Source organism: Oncorhynchus tshawytscha, linkage group LG08 (assembly GCF_018296145.1).
Source record: "Oncorhynchus tshawytscha isolate Ot180627B linkage group LG08, Otsh_v2.0, whole genome shotgun sequence".
In the NCBI taxonomy this organism is placed as follows: domain Eukaryota; kingdom Metazoa; phylum Chordata; class Actinopteri; order Salmoniformes; family Salmonidae; genus Oncorhynchus; species Oncorhynchus tshawytscha.
The window spans coordinates 85,165,441-85,171,440 of record NC_056436.1 but is presented as its reverse complement, the minus strand read 5'-3'; the positions used below and the strand labels follow the sequence as shown (position 1 = coordinate 85,171,440).

The window sequence follows — 6,000 nt, the reverse complement described above, 5'->3', positions numbered from 1 at the left end:
ATTATTGTAAAGTGTTACTCATATTTAATAGTATATATCTCCAGATACTGATATAGGATTATTGTAAAGTGTTACCCATATTTAATAGTATATATCTCCAGATACTGATATAGGATTATTGTAAAGTGTTACCCATATTTAATAGTATATATCTCCAGATACTGATATAGGATTATTGTAAAGTGTTACCCATATTTAATAGTATATATCTCCAGATACTGATATAGGATTATTGTAAAGTGTTACCCATATTTAATAGTATATATCTCCAGATACTGATATAGGATTATTGTAAAGTGTTACCTATATTTAATAGTATACATCTCCAGATACTGATATAGGATTATTGTAAAGTGTTACTTATATTTAGTAGTATATATCTCCAGATACTGATATAGGATTATTGTAAAGTGTTACCCATATTGTATAGTGTATATCTCCAGATACTGATATAGGATTATTGTAAAGTGTTACCCATATTTAATAGTATATATCTCCAGATACTGATATAGGATTATTGTAAAGTGTTACTCATATTTAATAGTATATATCTCCAGATACTGATATAGGATTATTGTAAAGTGTTACCCATATTTAATAGTATATATCTCCAGATACTGATATAGGATTATTGTAAAGTGTTACTTATATTTAATAGTATATATCTCCAGATACTGATATAGGATTATTGTAAAGTGTTACCCATATTGTATAGTATATATCTCCAGATACTGATATAGGATTATTGTAAAGTGTTACTTATATTTAATAGTATATATCTCCAGATACTGATATAGGATTATTGTAAAGTGTTACATATATTTAATAGTATATATCTCCAGATACTGATATAGGTTTTGGGAAAGCATATGACTTCTGATCTCAGTTTATGATTCATGGCTTAAGATATTTATGATATCTCCACTGCCATACGTATGTATTTGTTATTCAATCTATGCAATATAACAGCATTAATATATCCAGTATGTTGACAAGGTTTTAATAAATACAGTATGTTGACAAGGTTTTAATATACACAGTATGTTGACAAGGTTTTAATATATACAGTATGTTGACAAGGTTTTAATATATACAGTATGTTGACAAGGTTTTAATATATACAGTATGTTGACAAGGTTTTAATATATACAGTATGTTGACAATATATTAATATATACAGTATGTTGACAATATATTAATATATACAGTATGTTGACAATATATTAATATATACAGTATGTTGACAATATATTAATATATACAGTATTGTGACAAGGTAATAATATATACAGTATGTGGTCAAGATATTAATATATACAGTATGTGGTCAAGATATTGACATAGAGTGCGTTGACAAGGTGTGACTGTCTGTGTCAAAATAAACCACATGAAATGCTTAAAGGGGCATTCTTTGGACTTTTAAATTACTTACATTGTTGTTGATTGAATCTGACATTTCCCCTTTCCTGTTCTGTCCTTTGGTTACACTGTCATTAGTAGACCTCCTGTCCATACAGTAACAACTATAACGTAGGAGCACAAATAACACATCACTATAGAAACCACAACTACAGAGCTATAGCTCGTGGTCTGTCTGTGGCGTCCACATCTAACTCGGCATTGCACATCGTTCCTTCATTATCGAAATCAATTACTTCACTAGCCTTTTTTGGGCATGTTTAATTTTTTTCTGATCACTAATTTCTCATTTCCCATAAAGAGCGACAAGAATCACTGTGGACAATGTACCATACTGCAACTCATACTATACTGTTATTTTCCTATGCTGTGGATGTTGTCAAGATCGATTGAATTGTCCTCAGATTACCCTGCATACTACATCAAACCATCTCTTTACTCCTTACCCTAAAGTCCACATCCGGGACCATGTGATACAGGAAGCGGCTACATGTCTACATCACCTATTTACATTTTAATCTGCATTTACTTTACAAGTAAGAATTTGATGTCTTTGAAAACTGATCAGCAGTGGCAGCTTATCGACCTTGACGGATCATCACTAACGCTGCGTTTCTACCAGTATGAGGAGGACTGAACGGAGAGAATCATTATTCTGCATGGTTGAGTGCCTGCATTGAGAGATAGAGCCTCTTTCCCTATGGGATGCTGTGAGACGTGTGGGGGGGGATGACAGTAGTGTGTAGGCAGATGTGATGTGATGTGTGTTTGTGTGTGTGTGTGCATCTTGTATGATAGCATAGCGTGAGGCTTTCGGTGAGGAACCCTACTTCTAGAGATGGAGGATATAGTGCTGTCGTTCTTTTCTTCCCTTCCTCAGAGAAGAGATGATTTACTTGGTTAAGCTGTGACCTCATCATGCTGTGTGTATATGATAGCCAACCCCTTCTCCCTCTCTCCCCCTCCCTTTGGTGAGGGGATGGGGCTGCCTAGTCCAACATTATGGGATGGGCATTTCTGTTTCGGTTCCTCTGTGTGCGTGTGCAGTGAGGACGCGGAGCGAGTGAGCGAGACCAAGAAGACAAGCGAGGGAGGGAGCGTGTGTCATGTATGTGCTTTAACTGAGCTAACAGGGAGCAGCAGGAGGAACATCAGCTGAAACAGAGAGAGAGACATAGAGAGAGAGAGACATAGAGAGAGACATAGAGAGAGGGACATAGAGAGAGAGAGAGACATAGAGAGAGAGAGACATGAGAGAGAGAGACATAGAGAGAGAGAGAGAGAGACATAGAGAGACATAGAGAGAGAGAGACAGAGGGACATAGAGAGACATAGAGAGAGAGACATAGAGAGACATAGAGAGACATAGAGACATAGACATAGAGAGACATAGAGAGAGAGACATAGAGAGAGAGAGGGAGAGAGAGAGACATAGAGAGAGAGAGAGACATAGAGAGAGAGAGACATAGAGAGAGAGAGGGAGAGAGACATAGAGAGAGAGAGACATAGAGAGAGAGAGACATAGAGAGAGAGAGACATAGAGAGAGAGAGAGAGAGACATAGAGAGAGAGAGGGAGAGAGAGAGAGTGTGAGAGAGAGAGAGACAGAGGGAGAGAGAGGGAGAGAGAGAGCCATAGAGAGAAAGAGAGAGAGAGACATAGAGAGGGAGAGAGAGGGAGAGAGAGAGAGAGCCATAGAGAAGAGGGGCATAGAGAGAGAGAGTTGGAGGGAGGAGGAAAATAAGCCCAGGCACAGGGAGACAAAAGCTGCAGAGAGAGAGAAGACTGTTACCTTCTTGCCCTCCACTAAAAGAACAACGGAGGAGGAGGAAGAAGACAAAAGGAGGAGGAAGAGGAAGAAGACAAAAGGAGGAGGAAGGCGTACAGTACTGAACATACTGGAACCGAATTCATAGGCTCCTTTTTCATTACCCTCCTCCATGTTTTAGGGGGATTCTACACTAGTGCATTTGACTGCTGCTGCCTTCTTCATCTCTAAAAAGAAAGAAAGAGAGGAAGAAAGAAAGAGAGGAGGATGTCGGGGAAGAAAGAGTTTGACGTGAAACAGATCCTCAGGCTGCGTTGGCGCTGGTTTAGTCATTCATCCCAGAGTTCTGCTGGTGGTGGAGGAGGAGGAGGAGGAGGAGGTGGAGGAGGAGGTGGAGGAGGAGGAGGAGGAGTAGGTTACCTCCAGGGGAGCTTTGATCACAGAGGGACCCCAGTCCAGGGCAGGCTGAAGAGTCACTCCCGGGACAGAGGTGGCAGCGGAGGGGGACTCTGGAAGCAGAACAGCAACAGTCCGGTCCATAGTATCCTGGCCCCCACGCCTGTCTATGTCAGAGCCAGTAATCAATCATGGCACCAGCAGAACATTATTCAGCACCTGCAGCAGCAAGGTGGCCACGAGCTGCCTAAGAACAGCAGCTCACCTAACAACACCAGGAAGGAGGACTGCTCCAAGAGCAGCCGGGAGAATGTGAAGAGTGTAGAGGAGTCCTCGGAGACGGAAGCAAGACACAGGTATGGCAACGCAAGAGACACGTATGGATGGAACTGAGTCGAAACAATCATAGTCAGATTAAGAACCAAGTTCGGTAAAGCCAGAGGCAGTTGTATTTTCCAAGAGATGACTGCTTTAGCACCTTGTTTACATCCACAGTAGGTCAGTGGTGTAAATGACTCAATAAGTAAAACTACTGGAAAGTATTACTTACAGTATATTGTTTTCTGGGGTATCTGTACTTCACGTTACTATTTATATTGTTGACAGGTTTTACTTTTACTTCAGACATTTTCCCTGACACCCAAAAGTACTTGTTACATTTTGAATGCTTAGCAGGACACGAAAACGATCTAATTCGCACACTTATCAAGAGAACATCCCTGGTCATTCCTACACATGCGTCATTTGTAAATGATGTCTGTGTTGGAGTGTGCCCTTGGCTTTCCATAAATAAATAAAAACTAGAAAATGGTGCCGCCTGGTTTGCTTAATATTTTATTAATATTATATTATAATTATATATTTATTAATATATTTTGAAATGACTTACACTTTTAGCAATTACATTTACTTTGAATACTTTAGTATATTTAAAACCAAATACTTTTAGATTTTTTATTAATTTTTCCTGGTTGACTTTCACTTTTACTTGAGTCATTTTCTACTTTTACTCATGTATGACAATAGGATACTTTTTCCAACACTGCAGTAAGCTATGGTGGAGGTTCACAAAACAAGTCTGCATTGACAAATTGCAAAATGTTAGTCTGCCATTATTCCAAATAGGTGAAAGCCTAAATTGAGTTGCATTATTTTGTGAGTCCATTTTTGTAACATTTGTTTCATTATTACGATACTTATTGTCAGTCAAATACAAATACAAATACAATCAGATTTAATTTTGTATTTTGTTGTTTTATTTATGGGTAATTTTTAGCATGAGTTACCATTGTATATGGATACAGTTCCCAATGATGATTAACTATACAATTCCCCATGATTAACTATACAGTTCCCCATAATTAACTATACATTTCCCCATGATTAACTATACAGTTCCCCATGATGATTAACTATACAGTTCCCCATGATGATTAACTATACAGTTCCCCATGATGATTAACTATACAGTTCCCCATGATGATTAACTATACCGTTCCCCATGATGATTAACTATACAGTTCCCCATGATTAACTATACAGTTCCCCATGATGATTAACTATACAGTTCCCCATGATTAACTACACAGTTCCCCATGATGATTAACTATACAGTTCCCCATGATTAACTATACAGTTCCCCATGATGATTAACTATACAGTTCCCCATGATTAACTATACAGTTCCCCATGATTAACTATACAGTTCCCCATGATGATTAACTATACAGTTCCCCATGATTAACTACACAGTTCCCCATGATGATTAACTATACAGTTCCCCATGATTAACTATACAGTTCCCCATGATTAACTATACAGTTCCCCATATTATTGATTAACTATACAGTTCCCCATGATTAACTATACAGTTCCCCATGATGATTAACTATACAGTTCCCCATGATTAACTATGCAGTTCCCCATGATGATTAACTATACAGTTCCCCATGATTGACTATACAGTTCCCCATGATTAACTATACAGTTCACCATGATTAACTATACAGTTCCCCATGATGATTAACTATACAGTCCCCCATGATTAACTATACAGTTCCCCATGATTAACTATACAGTTCCCCATGATTAACTATACAGTTCACCATGATTAACTATACAGTTCCCCATGATGATTAACTATACAGTTCCCCATGATTAATTATACAGTTCCCCATGATAATTAACTATACAGTTCACCATGATGATTGACTATACAGTTCCCCATGATTAACTATACAGTTCCCCATGATTAACTATACAGTTCACCATGATTAACTATACAGTTCCCCATGATGATTAACTATACAGTTCACCATGATGATTAACTATACAGTTCCCCAGGATGATCAACTATACAGTTCCCCATGATTGACTATACAGTTCCCCATGATTAACTATACAGCCCCCCATGATGAT

The 6,000-nt window shown here is 38.0% G+C and overlaps 1 pseudogene; it reads left to right on the top strand.

Annotated features, from left to right (window-relative positions):
* Nucleotides 1-3,080: 3,080 nt before the first annotated feature.
* LOC112247152 overlaps nt 3,081-6,000 on the top strand; it is a 49,876-nt pseudogene continuing 46,956 nt past the window's right edge.